The sequence below is a fragment of the Myodes glareolus genome, chromosome 8, assembly GCF_982192425.1.
Source record: "Myodes glareolus chromosome 8, mMyoGla1.1, whole genome shotgun sequence".
NCBI classification, from domain to species: Eukaryota; Metazoa; Chordata; class Mammalia; order Rodentia; family Cricetidae; genus Myodes; species Myodes glareolus.
Genome location: NC_142033.1, coordinates 32,773,726 through 32,792,768, shown reverse-complemented (window position 1 = coordinate 32,792,768; position 19,043 = coordinate 32,773,726). Strand labels below are relative to the sequence as shown.

Sequence of the window (19,043 nt, the reverse complement as noted above, 5' to 3'; positions counted from 1 at the left end):
ACATTACCCCTCCAATCCCAGGTCACCCTGGAAGACTCCATTCCCAAGAAATGCTATTTAAACCCTGTCTTCTGCTCAGTTCTCTGCTGCTTCTCACCCTAGCAGAGACAGCCACTTTCCTGGGCTTTTGCATCCCAATAAATCTTGAGTGAGTTTGCTGTGTGGTGTGGCTTGATGGTATTTCTTGGGTCCATACTGTCAGGATACCTTTCCCATCCGAGCTGTAACACCCACATTGACGATGTCATAAGAAGTAATATTCCCACTGTATTTAGTGTTTTTCTGTTTCTTTCTGTCTCTACGTGGCTCCTTGATAGTTCTGATGCTCACGGCAGAGGCAGAGGGGGTTCTGTCCTTAGTGGTCAGCTTCACCATCCTCAGACCTTTCTAATCTCTGTTGCCTTGGCAACAGAAATGTCACCGACTTTTCTTGGAAACAAACCCAGAGAACTGACTGGGGTGTGATAGCCAAGGCAGATGTGCTGCCAGCATCTTGCCTCCAGTACACCTCAGGCACACGACTTCAATCTTTTGGGGTTGAATTTGGGAGGTGTGGTAGAAGCGACTGGTGTCAGATCAGTTTGGGTTCAGTAGGGAGATTGCACCTTAGTCTCTTCTAAACTGAAAGCCAAAAGGAAAATAATCACATTAAACCTTTTCCTTCTTATATTTATCTAGCTTCTCAAACTTTCCTCTCCACCCCCCCCCCCGCATTCTTCTCCACTCCTTCCTTTGCCTCTCACTAGGATTTGTTTCTCTTTGGTTTCCCCTTTCCCAGACTCTTTATTTTACCTTACTCATTGGCTGTTTGCACATATACCTTAAAGGATTCTTAAGAACGCCCTAGTAATCTCACAGTGTGCCCTCCATTTGCTCTTTCCATGAAGCAAGCTTCATTGCTTCATGTGTTGTGGTTTGCACAAGAAACGCCCCCGATAGACTCATGTATTTGAACACATAGTCCTCAGCTGGTGGTGCTGCTTGGGGAGGTTATGGGACCCTTAGGATATGGAGACTTACTGGAGGAAGCACATCCCTGGGGATGGGCTCTGAGGGTTTATAGCCTGGCCCCACATCCTGCTTACTCTCTGCTTCTTGTGTGCAGCTGGGATGTGATCCGCCATCTTCTTGCTCTGGCCACCTGCTGTCATAATAGTCGCATCTTGCATGATTTGATGTCACCGCTGATTCGGCAATGTCTTCTCCTCCTGGAGTGATGGTGGGAATGGAGCCATTTTCAATAAGAGGATCTCAAGATGAAACCAGAAGAGGAACTCACACCAACAGATGCTTAAATCACCACGCAGAAATGCACGGGAAGCCTAAATGAGGAAGGTGACATCATTCATCCAGGGACCAAATGCAGAAGCGGGATCTATAGAAGTTAGATCTATATCCCTCACCCTGTACAAAATCAATTCAAAATACGTCAGTGATCCTCATGTAAAACCTGAAGTTCTGGAAGTATTACAGGAAATCAAGCAAAACACCTCAGATTACAGGCTAGGCAGGGACTGTCTGAAGTAGACCCCCAAAGGACAGAAGTAACTGCATGGGAACGCAGGAAGCTAACAAGGTGCTGTGCACAAAGAACACAATGAACAGAGAAAAGGGAAGGCTTCCAGAATGGCAGAACATCTTTGTCAATTACACTGCCTGCAGAGTTAATATCTACAACCAGCAAAGAACTCCACAAATTCAACACCAAAGCCACTTCCCGCCGCCCGCCTCCCGGCTAGCTTTACCTGAAATAACAACACACAAATTGTATTCTTTTAAACACTGCTTGGCCCATTAGTTCCAGCCTCTTATTGGCTAACTCTCACATCTTGATTAACCCATTTCTATGAATGTGTGTAGCACCGCGAGGTGGTGGCTTACCAGGAAGAATCTTAACCTGCGTCCATCTTGGAGAGGAGAGCTATAGTGTCTGCTATGCTGTCCTCCCAGCATTCTGTTCTGTCTTCCCACCTACCTATAGTCTGACCTATCAGGTCAAGCAGTTTTCTTTATTAATTAACCAATGAGAGTAACACATAGACCGATGACCCTCCTCCACCAATCCAACAAATAGGTGGGTGAATGGACTGAAGAGACAGCTCTCAAAGGGAGAAACGCGAATGGTCTGGAAAGGTTTGAAAAAGTGTTCAGCATCTTCAGCCAGCAGGAAATGCACACTAAACTGCTTGGGGATTCCAGCTCATCCCAGCCAGAATGGCTGTCAGCAAGAACACAACTGCCAGTGACGGCCAGCAAAGATGTGGGGAAAGAAGAGTCTTTATTCCCCGCTGGTGGGGATGTAAACAGGTGCTTCCAGTGGGGAAATCAGTGCCAGGGTTCCTAAAAGAATGAACTACTGCATCAACTCTGAACTACCACCACGCAGTCTTTAGATGTATGTGCAAAGGATCCTGAGTCAACACGCCACTGAGATGCTTACCCCATGGTCATTCTGCACTATTCACAGCAACCAGGATAGCTTAAAGGGTCTCCAACAGGCAATTAGCTAGAGAGAGTATGGTACCTGTGTGCGATGGAACTGTATTCAAGTGTAAAGACTGACGATATGACAGTTACAGGAAAACGTATGGAATGGAGATGCCCATGTGAGACGAAAAAAGCCAGACTCAAAGAGACAAGTGTTTTCTCTTGGGTGTAAAATCTGTGTTTATATATGTCTATGATATGTGATATGAGGAATATATGACATGAACGTACAAAGGCAACATGAGAAAGGAGGAAGAGGTCTGAAAGGAGGGGCAACAAGAGGGGCTGCACTGACTGGTTTTGTGTGCCGGCCTGACACAAGCTGGAGTCATCAGAGAGGAAGGAGCCTCAGCTGAGGAGATACCTCCATGAGATGCAGCTGTAAGGCATCTTCTCAATTAGAAACAGTCGGGGAGGGCCCAGCCCCGGGTGGGTGGTACCATCCCTGGGCTGAAGGCCCTGGGTTCTATAAGAAAGTAGATTGAGTAGGCCATAAGAAGCAAGCCAGTAAGCAGCTCCCTTTCATGGCCTCTGTGTCAGCGCCTGCCTCCAGGTTTCTGCCCTGCTGCTGGAGTTCCTGCCTTAATACCCTTTGGTGATGAGCAGCAGCAATGTGCAAATGTAAGCTGAAGAAACCCCCCCCCCCCAGTTTGCTTTTTAGTTTGTTCATTGTAGCAAGAGAAACCCTAAGAGAAGGACAATGGGATATCCATGACAGAAAAATAGAAAGAACTCTTTGGGGACAGTATGGGGGCTAGCAATAAAGGAAAAGAGGAGGAAGCAAATAAATTATAACATATATATATATATTATAATATATATATATATGAAATTAATAACACAGTCTTACTTTGAATGCTAACTGAAAATTAGCTTAGAAATTATATGCTGATTGTATTAGGGGATGTAGGCTGAAAGGTCAGAGAGGCAGAGCAACCAACCCCTAATTCTCACCCCTACAAAATCCTCAAAACCAAGGGGGCAAGATCCTGCTTCTGTGAATCCTCAGACTGAATGCAATGTCTTGAGTTCCTGTCTCCTCCCACCTTATATTCCTCTCCCTGCCCAGCCATATCTCTTCCTGTTTCCACCTCCCTACAGATGGTATTAAAGGTGTGTGACTCCCAAGAGCTGGGTTTAAAGGTGTGAGCCACCACTGTCTGGCCGTTTCTCTTTGAGACTGGATCAATCAAGTGTAGCCCAGGCTGGCCTTGTACTCACAGAGATCTGTCTGCCTCTGCCTCTGCCTCTGCCTCTGCCTCTGCCTCTGCCTCTGCCTCTGCCTCTGCCTCTGCCTCTGCCTCTGCCTCTGCCTCTGCCTCTGCCTCTGCCTCTGCCTCTGCCTCTGCCTCTGCCTCTGCCTCTGCCTCTGCCTCCCGAGTGCTGGGATTAAAGGTGTGCGCCACCACCACCTGGCCTCTATGGCTAACTAGTGGCTCACTCCAGACTCTGATCCTCAGTCAAGATTTATTTGTTATAGCACAAAGAAAATATCACCACACAAGTCCATCTAATTTCTCCCCGGCAAATATTAAATTGTATCCTTCTAAGTCATTTAGAAATGTTTTGATTCTGTCCACTTCCTGGCACCTTCTAAGGCCAAATGGCCATCATTTTACTGTTTTCCCTTGGTCTGCTCCCACCCGTGTTTTTGTTGTTAGCTTGTGGTTTGTTGGTGTTGTTTTTTATAGCTGGAGAATTAAACCCATGTTAAGCATGTTCTATGTCACTGAGCTACACTTAAAAACATAAAAACAGAGTCACTGAATCTATTTGCTTCATGAATTTCCCAAACCAGGTTTGTAGGTAATAATAATCATCTATGATAGCTTCCTTTGCCCAAGTGGCTGCAATCCAATACTTAGAAAAGTCCAAGATGATATTGCATGGAGACAAGAGGAATGTGAACCTGTTGTTGGAGCTTTCCAGAAGGCATTTGGTTAGTAACGAACCCTTCACATCCAAACCAGATATGCATCTTGGTTTCCTCCATCTCTTCTCAAATTGCCTGTGAAGTCAAGAATGCGATGTTGACCAGAGTCATGCTGAAACCTCCAAGCATCTTCCAGATAGCAATCATATTTGAAGGTAGTAGATGTGTATGATGGCCTTTTATCACAAAAAAATTTATTACAAAATGAAAAAAAAAATCCTATTTTTAATTAAAAAGGAATCCCAGCTCATTATTTATAAGTAAAATAGATGGAAAAGGGGAAGTTTTTAAAACTGACCAAAACCTTCATGCAATGATCACAACTATTGATATTTGTATGACTAGCATTTCATACACTTTCCGATGTATGGCTATACAAAATGTAATTTTGTCTTTAGGATTGCAACATCTGAAAAGATATGAAGGTAATTCCATATTCTAGGAAGAAGAGATGTGGTGTAGGAGGTTCTTCTTCTATGTGTAGCTTTCATTGGTTGAATAAGAAATTACCTTGGCCTTTTGATAGGGCAACACTTAGGTAGAGTAGACAGAACAGAATGCTGGGAAGAAGGGAGTCAGAGAGACGCCATGGGTCTCCTGCCAGAGATGGATGCTCGTTAGACTCATGCTGATAAGCCACAGTCAAGTGACAATACACATTAATGGAGATGGGTTAAACTAATATGTGAGAGTTAGCCAATAAGAGGCTAGAGATAATGGGCCAGGAAGTAATTTAATTAATACAATTTCTGTGTGATTATTTCAGGTATAAGCTAGCCGGGCAGCTGGGGCCAAAAGCAGGCCTGCTCATTCGTGTTACAGAGATGGAGAATCACTAACATAGGTTAGTGATGTGCTTCAGAGCATGGCCTTCCTTATGGACCCCCATCCCTGTGGGCTTCTGACCCTACGCACCTTCTGTTTTCTCCCTTTCCCACCATCCTCCCACACTCACCGTTTTTACTCCTCCTTAGTCCCGAGGACATAGAGCCATTCCAGAAGGTGGGGGTTTCTCTCAGTTCTTCCAAGAAGACCTTTTCTCCTCACAGAATAGAGGAGACATCTGGAATCTCACGGACGCCAGCTATGAGGAAAAACACCCACAACCATGTTTGTCCTGAAGGCCACACCCTGCCCATTCAAATGCCTCTGTCAGTTCACCTTCCATCACTGTGGCAAGATGCCAGAGGTAGACAACTTGAAGGAAGGAAGGGTTTATTGGGGCTCATGGTTTCAGGGGTTGGGTGCTGTTTGGTCCTGTTGCTTTGAGTCTGTGTTGAGGCAGAGCATCATGGCAGGAGTACTCAGGGGAGTAAAGGCCCCAGTGACTGGGAAGAATCGAGAAGAAGAGTTTGGGGTTCCAGCAGTGCCCTTGAACCCACTTGAAATGCTAACTTCCTCCCAATAGGCCCTACTTTAAGAAAAGTTACTTTATGTGTATGGGTATTTTGCTGGCATGTTTCTCTATGCAACATGTGCATGCCTGATGCCCAAAGAGGCCAGAAAAGGACATTAGATCCCCTGGAACTGGCATCATAGATGGTTATTAGCCACTTTGTGAGTGCTGGGAAGTGAACCTAGGTCCTGTGGAAGAGCACCCACTTCTTTTAAGTTCTACCACCTCCTGATAGTGGTACAGGCTGAGGACCAAGCTGCATGTGAATCTTTGAGAGACATTTGGAGTCTCTATTACACCAGTGCCTCTTCTCTCATCCTTCTACCATTCAACACTGGGAAGCTGCACAGGCACAGGAGTGACTCATTCTCATACTCTGAGGATAAGGGAAGACATCAATAAAAATGATTTTCATCACTTTTTCCCCATCAGGCCAGAAACATTCATGAGGTATTTCCTTTAAGCCTTGTCTTTTTCATCTTTAAACTAAAAATAATGCTATCTTCTTCACAGAATTGTTGGGATGATAAAAAGAAATACATATAGCATATATAATTTCATATAGCAGTGTGAAAAAGACCAAACATTAGATGCCGTGGCTACTGTCTGCAAGTCCCCAAGAGGACTCTAAGGGTATCAGTCTTACGGTATTCCTGGACCTCATCCTTAGTCTGCAAAGACTAGGCTTTAGTTAATTTATTTAGCTCATTGTCACAACTCATTAGAGACTAAAGTACAAACCAACAAAGTAGTCTGTAAACATTACATGTGACACATGATTGCCAAGTCTGCAGGGAAAATAAGTTACAGTAAGATGGTTCCCGAGTGAACTGCCAAGGCAGGAATTTGATGGGATTTTGTAGTAGAAGACTGCTCTTTAGTTTTCCCCACTGCTCAGACCCAAATAATCAGACAGAAACTATATTAATTACAACACTGTTTGGCCAATGACTCTAGCATTTTCCTTGCTAGTTCTTACATCTTGAATTAACCCATTTCTTTCAATCTGTGTATTGCAATGAGATTGTGGCCTACCGGTAAGGTTCCTAAGGTTCTGGTGTGTCCTCCTTTGGCAGCTACATGGCATTTCCCTCACTCCGCCTACTTTCTCTCTATAGCTCTGTTCGGATTTCTCACCTGGTTTTACTCTGCTAAGCCATTGGCCAAACTAGCTTCTTTACTAATCAATGGTAGTAAAACATATTCACAGTTTACAGAGGGGAATCCCATGTCATCTCCCCTTTTCTGTCTAATTAAAAAGGAAAGTTTTAACTTTAACATAGTAAAATTAGATATGAAAATAGTTACCAAGCAAGAATTACAGTTACAATATTTAGTCCATTTATATTTGACAAATTAAGGAGAATACTCTATCATCTATTCTATCTTCATGAATCTAAATTTTTATATCTAGCTTATCTTTTATCGTAACTATGGAAAACTGTAACTTAAACTATTTCCCTTCAATGATTGACAGAGACATCTTGCTGCCTGGACAGTCACCCAAAATTCTGCTGTAATATTAGGGCATCCATTTTCAGCCTACAGGTCCATAGTATCTGACAGACTTTTCCATGAAGCAGGAAATTTGAAAGATTGTTTAGCCTATATTGACAGTTTGTCAGTAACTTTCTTCTGTATCCTGCAGAATGTCTGGCAGACTCATGAAGCAGGAACTCTAAAGGTCTGACTCACCTTCTTTAGGGAAATTCACAATCATTTTTCTGTGGGTCCTGCAAGTCTAGTTTATACAGCATACCATCAAGCAGTCCAAGCAAGAGAAATTTCTTGCCCAAATGGGTAACAAACCCCATAAGGAGCCCCTTTGATGTCCATCACCCTCTCTGAAGTAATTGGTGCTGCCACAAGCAGACATGTCTCACTGTTGAGAAAAGTCTAAGTTCTTAAAACCTTTTAAATGCCATATTCTGTCGGTCTTTGAAGATTATCTGTCTAACTGAAATATATCTTTGTATATCTAGAAAACCTAGATAACATGACAAGTTTGACTATTATAAATGACTACTTAGTAATCTATAATTTTTACTTACACATTACATTTTTAAATGAGCTGTATAAACACAATACCATAAACAAAAGCAGAAATACATATACACAGTATAACAAAATCAACCTTATATATGTATCAATGGACCAAGATTCATACCAATGCAAAGTACTCATCTTTATATCATATCCCCCTTTAAGTGAAAACAAACATTTATAAACAATATTTGGGAATTTGGGAGTAGTTCTCTCCAAACCGATTTCTGCTTTTTGTTGGGCAAAGTATTTTGGGGGATTATGGAGACCTTTCAGGAGGTTTTAGCCCATCAAACCACACTAGTCTAAAAGGAATCCACAGGTTTCCATCCTCTGTGGAAACAAAAGCAGAACCTCTTTTCCAAAGCAACATATCCTTAGAGCCAAATTTTGAATTCAAGATACCTTTAAAAAATATGTGTTGGTTTAGCTTAGCAGCCCATACAATGAAATGTCTCTCTGTACTTAGCACATTCACAGTCAAAGAATCAAAGAAAACACAATAATATACATAATCCAGATTCTTAGTGTATTTTTCTTTACTTCTTTAATCTATGAGTGTCTGTACTCTGTCTCTTTAAAGACTTTTACTTTTTAAAATAAAATCATTTACTTCTTTTTATAATTATTTTCCCCCAAGTCTATGTACATTTATCCAACACTGTGACCCATTTTGAGGTCTTTTTTCATCTGAATATGTCTTTATTGTCTATCAGTAATTTTTTTTTTTGACCAGGAGTGCTTTTCTTTTAAAATGCTAAGTAGGCATGACTAGGACCAACTCCATGGCCCTGTCTGTTGGCTCCACCAAGTCCAACATGGCAGAGGCATGTTTATTGCCTCTGAGAGCCATGCACACCACCCCAGCTCCAAGGTTGCAGCAGGTCTACGTCACCATTAGGTAGTTTGTAACAAGCTGCTCACAGACCCCATTTAAGTGCTCAGCCTCCTGAAAGAGCCAGAGCTGTTCATGCAACTATCGCAAAGCAGGAAGCCCTCCCCTAAAGAAGCTGTGCAACCTTTGCTGCTAGTGCTGAGTCAGGAAGACCTCTCTGAAAGGAGCCGCAGCACTCTTGCTCGCTGCCAGCAAACAGAGCCCATCAGAAAAAGAAATGCAGCTACTAAGAAGCTGCGCTAAACTCTGTTCTTTTGTGTCTAGAATTCTTTCCAAGCTCTCTCAGATTTGATGTGGATGGAGCTGTCTCACATTGGCGCCATATCGTTGATGGTGTTGAATGACTTCATTTCATTGTGACAGGTCACAGCTACCACAGTTGTAGGGACAGTGTTGCTGTATCAAGAGCAGTCTAGAAGCATTGGGTCGCTGCAGCTTTTATCTCTTTGATGTTCCCCCTCAGGCCACCATGGTGACTCAGCTGTGACTATGAACGTTTCTCCTGAAAGGGCAGCCATGCTTTGATTGATGCCATCTCAGGTAGAAGTGTGTGACATTGAAAGTAACAGGTGTTGATATAAGGCAGCGCGCTGTAGTCTGCAAAAACAAAAGTCAAGAAAAGACCGAGTTAAACAGGGTTTTTAAATGAGCTGGAGCCGAAGAGATGGCTCAGTTGGTAAAGGGTTTGACACACAAGCACACAGCCCCAAGCTTGACTCTCTAGCATCCATTATAAGGCAGGCAGTACATGCCTTTAATCTCAACATTAGGAAGATAGAAACAGGAGGTTCCCTAGATCTTGCAGGTCAGTTTGTCTGGCTAAATCAGAGAACCTGCAGTAAAAGCCCCTGTCTCAAAAAAATAAAGTGGAGAAAGGACTGAAAGTCTACTGCTGTACCACCCTGTATGTACTGAACCTCATCTTGTCTCGTCTCAGAAACTGAGCAGGATCCAGCGGGAGAAAGGTTTGAAGAAAATAACTGACAGCAACCTCTGGCTTCCACTTGGATGCACAGAGATGTGTGCGTACACATATGCAAACACACACGTGTGCACATGCATAAACACACACACAGTGAGGGAGAGAGAGAGAGAGAGAGAGAGAGAGAGAGAGGGAGAGAGAGAATCATATCTCAGCCCCTTTCAAAGAAGCTGTCTCCAAATCTCTGTGCTTAGAGCACAGGGCAAGCCTCTGCCTTCCCTCTGTTCAGGTTCTCCTAACAATCTTGGCCTCCTGGGGTGGTTACAGAGAACCTGTGAGTGAATGCACGTACAGTTCTGTGGACAGTACCTGGCACATACCTTGTGTTGTGCTTGCTGTTATCATTAGCAAACTGGTATTTTTAGCTTTCGTGCCTGTTTATAATGTCAATCTGCTGTGTCAGACTGTTTCCCTTGTAGACAGAACACAATATGGCTAACTATTCTTTTCTTGGGCGTCTGTTGTGAGTCTTCAGTATTATAAATAAGTTTTATACAATATGATTGTTGTCTCATTATAGACTTTGTCTAGATACATTTTTGTGGTTTTTCTTTCAGGCAAATCTTGACTGTGGGATGCTGTTATTAAGTTCTTAGGGGGATATGAGAGATTATAAAGCGTGCTAAACACCAATGCATGGCTCAGAGACACCCCGCCTCCATGGTTTCACAAACCCTTTTTCATCTCTCCCATAAAGCATAAGCCCTAATGAGGATGGGAAATGGGAAAGTCAGTAGGCTCTTATAAACAAGCTTATGACCTTGAGGCAAGTTGTGGGCTCTTTGGACCTCCGTTTGTTCATTCAGAAAGTAGTGGTTATCACTGCGGTGGGCTCCTTTGGACTCAGGAGTCTTAGTGTCTACACTCTGCCAGATTCAGAAAGGCATCCGAGCAGAGAAAGCATCCCATGAATCCTTGTTGATTGAAATGGGGCCAAGGTGGCACGATGCATTTTTAAATAGCTGGTCGGTGAGTGCCGGAACACAGCGTTTCCCATGAAAGAGTGGAGGAGAAGGAGACACAGTAGAAACCTACCAGGAAGCTAAGCAACAGGGAAAGCTCCCCCCAGACAGAAACTGACCAGATTATCATAGGAGGACTATCAGGAAATTGCACAATTTATAGGAATGAGATTAAAAACACTAATGGAATGAGACATTCCACTTTCAAGAGACGAAGCAGGAAGCCAGGCCCAGTGTGGCTCATGAGAAATTGCATCGGAAGCAGACAGTTCTAAACATCCTTTCTCCGCAAAAGGTCTGCCTCGCTGGGAGATTTTAGACGAGGGTAGAAGGTTATCACTCCCAGCGCAGGCAGAATGTGCTGTGTCTCCATCTCCACATTCTCTATCTGGCCTTGCTTTGTCCTCTAATTATCTTCGGATGGCTTGCAATACTGCCTCCTAAACTCCCTCATTCCTGCAGAGAAAAGGAAGGGGTCTCTGGTTGAGATGACGCATCCGAGTCTCCCACTGATGCCACACAATAACTTCTGGGTGTAAGCATCCTGCTCCTCCCAGGATGCAGCATGGAGCCGCACTGCATGAGGAGTGACCCGGAACAAAGGAAGCTAGCGAGTGGGAGACGGGCCACAACCGAGAGACGGACCACAACCGAGATGTGGACCCGAGTGCACCAGGAAACAGGACGTTGCTGCTCTGGTGCCGGTCTTAACTCCCGCTCCCCCAACTTCTGAATAGGAACCCAAACCATGCCTATGGAAGCGTAGCCACAGAACCTGTCTCCCAGACTACTTTGCCACAAACTATGACTATAAGCCTGTGGAAACTGAGTGGTAGTTGAAGTTCTTGTTGACTCTGAGGAGAGAGGATTTGTCTTCAGTTTAAAGCTGGAACTGTGGGTGTCAGATGGCAGAGTAGCTCTGAGACATATTGTAGACTGAATTCTGTCCCCAAATTTATGTAGGGAAGTCCTAACTCCCACTGTGACTGTCTTTAGAGATGGTGCCAGTGAGGTGTTTATGGTTAAGTGAGGTTGTGAGGGTAGGTGTATCACCCAGTGGGTTTGGTGATTTCTTTTTAAAGGTAGGATTTCACTATGTAGCCCTATTGGCATAGAATTCACTATGTAAACGGGTCTGCCCTCAAACCCCCAGAGTTCCACCTGCCTCTGCTTCCCTAGAGAACACTGGGTTTAAAGCCATGTGTCACCAGGCTCAGTTTCCAGGGAACTTTTGAAGGAGAGGAGCAGGTACCAGTAATGTGCACAGAGCAAACCCCAAGTCAGGACATGGGAAGATGATGGCCGACAAGGCAGGAGAAGAGACCTCATCGGAAATTGACTCCGGGCACCTGGTTCCAGTCAGAACCACAAGAGAATAAACATCAGATATTTAATCCAAGTCAATGCAGCAGCCGGTGACAGGCATGAACCAGAGTCAGGCATCAAGTGAAAGGATTATAAAACAAAATGCCTGGGTTCATGGTGGATGGAAAATTGCCTACCTCGAACATCTATGTGAGAGCATACAAGCATCTCATAATCTTTGTTATTTTGGAGTCTTCGCTGAAGCTGGGCAGTTTTTCTTTCCTTCTATAAGCTTTTTATTTATTTTTAATATATTAGATTCAGTTACATAAGGTCATTCTCAAGCAAGTATGTAAATATTTGTCAACTTGATCAATTAAGAAAGACCAAGTGAGTTAGCGAGGTACACCTGGGGTTTATCTACAGTGGTTCTTATAAGGGAAGTTTAACAAAAGAGAGAAAGCCCACCCTGAATGGGCTACTGTCAAAGACTGAATTAAAAGGAAAAATAGAGAAAATGAGGTGAGCACCGGCGGTCATTTCTCTCTCTCTGCTTCCTGACGGTGGCCACAGTGTGATGGGCTTCTTCTTGCATCTGTCCCTGGGTCTTTCTGCCATGATAAACAGTATCCTCCACAAGCCATGAGCCAAAGCAAATCCCTCTTTCTTAGGTGACTTTTGTTGGATATTTTGTCACAGCAATGAGAAAAGTAGCCAATATAACAACGCTGTTTAATTGAACTGTATTGTGTTAGCTAGTAACTCAATCATGGTGAAGTGAGCTATTTTTAAATAAATCCTTTTTATCCAAGTAGCCTAACTAAAATCCCTAACTGGGTATCGGTTGCATTAACACCAATCTGAACCAAGATTTTCTCCAGGAAATCCATACTGTCTGAACCGGAGCACCCACCAAGGATGCGCCGGTACTTTTGCAGCAGTTACCGATTTCATCATCGTCCACTGGCTAGAAAGGAAGGTTGAGCTGTGGATTCAGAATGTCTACCTGGAGCTAAGACCCATGTGCTGAAGATCTGGTAGTCAGTCTGTGGCTCCTTTGGGAGGTAGTGGAACCTTTAATAGATTGGGCTTATCAGAGGAAAGTGAGATCATTGGGGTGTCTTTGATGGGGTTATTGGAGCCCAAGTCTCCCACCTCTCTCTCTCTCTCTCTCTCTCTCTCTCTCTCTCTCTCTCTCTCTCTCTCTCTCTCTCTCTCCCTCTCTCTCCTTCTTGGACACAGTGAGGCAAGCACCTGTCTCCCACCACATCCTCTCCGGATGACACCCAGCTTTGTCACAGGTTGCCTTACCCAAGTGACCTCAGAATAGAAGTTCTGATAGCCTCCCCCAACTTCAGGGTGCCTGCCTCAGGTAGCTTGTCACTGTGTCAGAAAAGCTAACACAGGCATCTAGGCCATAGCTCTGTGCTTCAGATTTGATACCTCTAACACCCTTACAGAGCTAAGCTGAGGGGTGAAATGATGACAGTTCTTACAGAAAGCCCCAGAAAGAGGGGAAAAAATGAACCTGAAAGGCATCTATATGGTGCTTAAATTCATTATATTTGTTGATGTCTTTGATCAAGAACTCGGGTTTGAGTGTCTTTCTTCATGTAGATGATAGAAACAGATGTTCCAATTTTTCATTAAACGTTCCTAAAAGCAACAAAGCTCTTACTTTTGAAATAACTTTTTGAAGTTGATAGAAGGGATATGCTGAAATCAGTTACGTCTAAGTGTATGGAAACCTCCCCCCCCCCCCCGCTCGGCAGATTGTGTGCTATTTATACAATGCACATGTGCGTATGAGCAGTGCACCCATGCACTCTGTGTGTTCTCTGTCTTCCACCTCTCAGAAGCCCTCTTGAGGCCCCGGGTTACCTCTGTCTTTGTTTATTTCCCGTGTCAGTCGCTATTTCTCTGCATCTGGCATAGCCCCTTCCCTTCCAGTTTATATTAACCAGTCCGCCTGTTAGAGATACAGGCAGATCCCCCTCCCGCGCCCCCTGACTGTTGAGAGTGCTCTTAAAATGGATGGCAGTGTCTTTGCTAAGCATTTTGAGGATTTGCAACATCAAATATAAACGCTCCATTTGTCAGTCCTGGAGTGTGGGAACCTGACCTTGGTTCATCTCCCCCCCCCCCCCCCCCCATTTCTCAGAGAAGTCCTTTTCTTTGGCTGGAACTCTCAGCTGCCGCGACTGAGCATCTTTGGGGTACCAGCCGTGGCTTCTGTTTCTGGCATAAGCTCCCAGTTCTCTTCGTGTCACGTAGCCAGGGTCACAGCCTCCCTTATTCCTTATGAGCAGAACCTAGACCCCACTTGAAGGAGAAATGGACTCAGAGAGGAGCCTGCGTCCCTCACCTGCCCTTGACATGACAGCGTGTGTGTTCAGATGACCGCCTAATAGAACCATATGGATGACTAGGGAGACTGGGGACTGCTCTTGTTTTCCCGATAAAGGAGACAGAGGCACGAGGCATGACGCCTTCTGTCTCCTTTGTTGTCCTGACATCCTGATATGGTGGCTGGTGCCGTGGAAACCATCTTGCAAGAGTTGCACCCGGCTCTTTTCCCACTGTGACACCAATCCCACTTGTTTCACCCTGCTCCTTCTCTCACCGTTTCTCGGCTTGCTCTAATTTTCTTTTGAGGGTTTTCTCCCTGGAGTCTGCTGGATTCTGTCCATCACTGTAATGATGAGCTCTAACCTATCCCAAGGGGTGCTGCTTTGATGTCACCGTCACCCACCTCTGTCTTTTAGTTGATGCCGATGCAATGAAGGTTTTAACCGTTCAGAAGAGCACACTCATTTCTTTCTTTCTTTTTTTTTGAAGGCACTCTCCAACTTTATTTGAGATTCAGTTCTCATCCACATTGACTGTCTGTAGATTTTTGAATGTGGTAACCATTCAAAAGTTACCAATGTGTAGAATTTGTTTGGCGAGTCCTCATTCTCATTACATTTTCTGGACAAACGTACCCGGATACGGTATGGAACATTCCTTGTTCCTTTGGCCCAGACGACTTTATTGAGCCTGGTATCAATCCGTACATCTGGAGTCCCCATCTCCTTCATGGCAAATTTCTGGATTTCTTTGAGTGCCCTAGGAGCACGCTTCTTGAAGCCCACGCCATGGATGCGCTTGTGAATGTTGATGGTGTACTCTCGGGTCACCACCTCATTGATGGCAGAATGGCCCTTCTTCTTCTCGCCACCCTTCTTTGCGGGAGCCATTCTGCCGGGCCCAAGCTGGAAAGGACGGGCGCGAGGGATTGTGGCGAGCACACTCATTTCTTTTCCCTTGTCTGAAAAGGTCAGACTCTGTGTCTGTTTATGCATGTGGCTCACCTTTTCCATAGGTTCTTTAACATGCCCAGATCATAGTTATTTTGATGACTCTGTGATCCCTTACGTCTCTGGGCTAGTTTTGGTGGCTGTTTTATCTCTTAACAGTAGGTTTCCTCTCTCCTTGTTTTCTTTGTGCCTCAAGTTCTAATTGTGTTTGATGAACGATGTGGCTGAGACAACTGGTGTTTATGCACAGAAATGAGGCTGTCAGATTCTCTGGCAGGCCCTTAACGTGGAGGGGTTAAGCTAGGTGTGGGCTTTGCTGTTGTCAGCCTTCACTCAGTGGGAGGCCTTACTCTTCCTGCTGTACTCTTGGATCTCGGCTTCCCCTCCCTCCCATGCTTCTACCTCAGAGTTTCCTTCCTACAGCAGGCACCTTGGCCTCTCAGCATGCCTACTCTTCCTCCCTCCCACCCCTTCTATCCAAAGCCCTAAACTCTTTCTCAGACGCTGTGCCTTCTCGGGCGGTAGATATTTCTCTATGCCTTCCCTACTCTGTGCAGTAGAGTAGGGCTTTGGGTGTCTATAACATCTTGAGGCTCAGAGGGGCCCTGCTCCCTTTTGTTGGGAAAGATGACTTTTATTTCAACCCATTCCCTGGAAGTGGTAAGTCTTTGCCCAAGCTTCTTTGTTGCTTACTCAGACAGGCACACGGCCTTCCCTGCACAAACCCTTTCCAAAGCGGCTCTCCTCCAGGACTGGAAGATTTCAGCTGGGAGAGTAGGGAGCACTTTCCAAGTTTCCCAGCAGCCTCTGCCGCTTCTTTCAACTGAGGCCACTAGGGGTTGATCTGGTCCCATGCCCTGCTGTTAGAAACACCTGCGGGGAGGTGCTAGGGAGTGGGAGGTCTCCTGTGTCTAGTTCCTGGTTTACTAGCCCACGCTAAGTCTTCAGGAATGTCCAACGGCTTCAGTTCCTTTCTTCTTGCTCACTCTTTGGCAGCCATCTTTTCTTTCTCTGCATTGCCAAAGCCCAAGCAGCCAGCGTTGTCTCATTTCTCTTGGGAGAGTCCTGATTCTTCCTGGAATTCAGTTTTCTTGGTTGCCTTGAGACCCGGTTCTCTGATGGGCTCAAGAACAGAACTCATTTTGTAGATCACACAGTTTGCCCCCATTGTCAGTATGAGAGCCGTACACTTTGCGGTTTTTGCATCCTAAGTAGAAGCAGAACTTGCAGAAATCTTACCAGTTTTGAATCAAACAATTATACAACGTCAAAGTGTGTGTATGGGGGTGGGGTACTGTGCTGAAGGACCAGAAATGATCTACAGGAAAGAAGAGGAAAAAGAGAGAAAGTCATGGGGTGGGGACAAGAAAGGCAAATATCCAGTTTTCTCATACTAGATCCCCCCTCCCCCCAATCTTTCTCTCTCACACACACACCATAAAAGCAGAAGGGGCACTGTTTGTGGAGACAAAAGGGACCAGAATTGAGGAAGAAGTCTAAAGGGGAATAATAGGAGTGAATAAGAACAAAGTATGACTATATATATACTTTGTTTTATATATATATGTGTGTGTGTGTGTGTGTGTGTGTGTGTGTGTGTGTGTGTGCGTGTGTGTGAAAATGTTATAAGGAAACCAGTTGTTTTCTACACTAAGCTAAAATAGTGATAGCTTTTTAAATTAGTGCTATTCTATAAATTTAAAACTAAAATTTGTCTGGCATCTGACCACTTACCATCATCTTCATACCTCCCATGGTAGTCTGAATAAGAATGGCCCCCACAGGCTCATATGTTTGAGTACTTGGTTCCCAGTTGGTGGAACTGTTTGGGAAGGATTAGGAGGGTGGCCTTGTTGGAAGAGGTGTGTCACTGGAGGGAGGGCTTTGAGGTTTCAGAAGAATCACACCATTCCCAGTAGGCCCTCTGCCTTCTACTTGTGGACCGAGATGTGAGCTCCTCCTGCCGCCATACCCTTCACTCTGCTTTCATGGACTCTAACCTGCTGAAGCTGGAAGAACAATTAAACATTTTCTTTGATAACTTACATTGGTCACAACAACACAAAAGTTACTGAGATGCCTCCAATCCTGGTTGCAGGCACCATCACATCTCATTCGATTTTTCACAAAGCCTTCTGGGTAGAGTGCTGGCTTATATCCACACCTTTACCATGATCTCTTCTGAACATTCAGCCAGAGAGATCTTTGAAAAGCATCAATCAGATCAGAACATTGCTTGGCTCACTTCCCAATAATCCCTCACCTGATATGAAAACCCAAATCCTTTGAATACCCACTGTGGTCATTCATCCATTGTCTGCCATGTCCCCAGATCCCTCTGTTCATCTGGTCTGCTTACTATAGCCCACCTCTGAACCCCTCTATATTCACCCCACATCAGGGGCATTCTGATCTTGGTTATAGTGACTGTTCCCGATTTCTGGAACTCTCTTCCCTGGGTTGCTTACGTGATTATTCCCTTCTTAACCCTTTAGGTCTATGTCTGAATGATACTCTTGTCAAACTACTTAAATTGCAGCCCACTCTCCCCACAATCCCTGTCGCTTGAGTTTTCCTTATCATGCTTACTGCCTTCTAAAATACCACAAAATATACTGATTTCAATAAAAACTTTTGATTATATCCAACCTTCCTTTCTGCCAGATTACAGATTGTGATCAGCAAAACTATGGTAACCTCCTCCCCTCTCCCCTGTGGTGCTAGGGTGGAAGCCAGGGCTTTGCACGCACTACACAAACATGGTAGCACCGAGCTTCATCTTCGGCCCATGGCTTTTAAGGACAGACTCTCTCTATGTAGCCTGGGCTAGCCTAGCCTCGGACATTCGATCCCGTCTCTGCTTCACAAATGCTGCAATCACAGATATGTCCTTTCAGCTGAGATCTTATTTGTTTTGTTCCATGATTTATCTTAAGTACCAGAGCTACACCTGGAATACAGGAGTGTAGCCACAAATCTTTTAAGATGATGAATCCACATTGACCTTAGTGGTTTTTTGTAGGTTGAGGCAATGAGAATGTGCATCTCTGGGGGCAGTGGGAGCCAAATGCTGAAACTGTTTCATGAGGTCTACCCCCAAAACAGGCAGAAACTAAGATGCCCAGGCCGAGAGGAGTCTTGCGCATTTTTGCAAATATGTATAGAAACCAAAGTGTGTGTTGCATACTTTAGGATGGGCAGGGGAAGATAAGGAGAAGGAGGGTGTGGGAGGGAGGTGAAGGGAAAGAAATAACAAAGGAAGGAAAACGGAAGAGAGGAAAAGAAAGTCAGGGGCTCCCAAAAACAAGCTAAAATAACAAATGCAACATGGAACTGAGCTAATTCAAGCCTAATGGGCGGAGAGACACCTGAAAACACCCCTTCTAGAACTTTCACTAACTCAGCTGCTCCCCGCCTCAGTGGCTTAGAACAGTTTACTGTGGCTTCCCTCCTCAGGTGGGGGGGGGGGGGGGAGGTTTGGTCCAGGTGGGATGAATTATGCAGGGACAAAGAATAAGAAACCGGCCCCTCTGTGCCTGCGGTAGGGGCCCCATGATGCCTTGGGCCAGGAGTGATTTATAGCGCAGCCCGCAGCCGGGCAGCTGAGTCTGCAGTGTATGGGGTTGTACTCCCAGAAAGCCTCCAGCTTCGGTCTTTAACATTAACCCTTTCTTTCCTTCCTTCTAATATTTCCACCTGTAAACTGTTTTCAATCCGAGGACAAGCTGGTCACACTTTCTG

General features: G+C 44.8%; 1 pseudogene; it reads right to left on the bottom strand.

Annotated features, from left to right (window-relative positions):
* Positions 1 to 14,865: 14,865 nt before the first annotated feature.
* Positions 14,866 to 15,280, bottom strand: LOC125387478 (large ribosomal subunit protein eL31 pseudogene; annotated as a pseudogene).
* Positions 15,281 to 19,043: the final 3,763 nt, after the last annotated feature.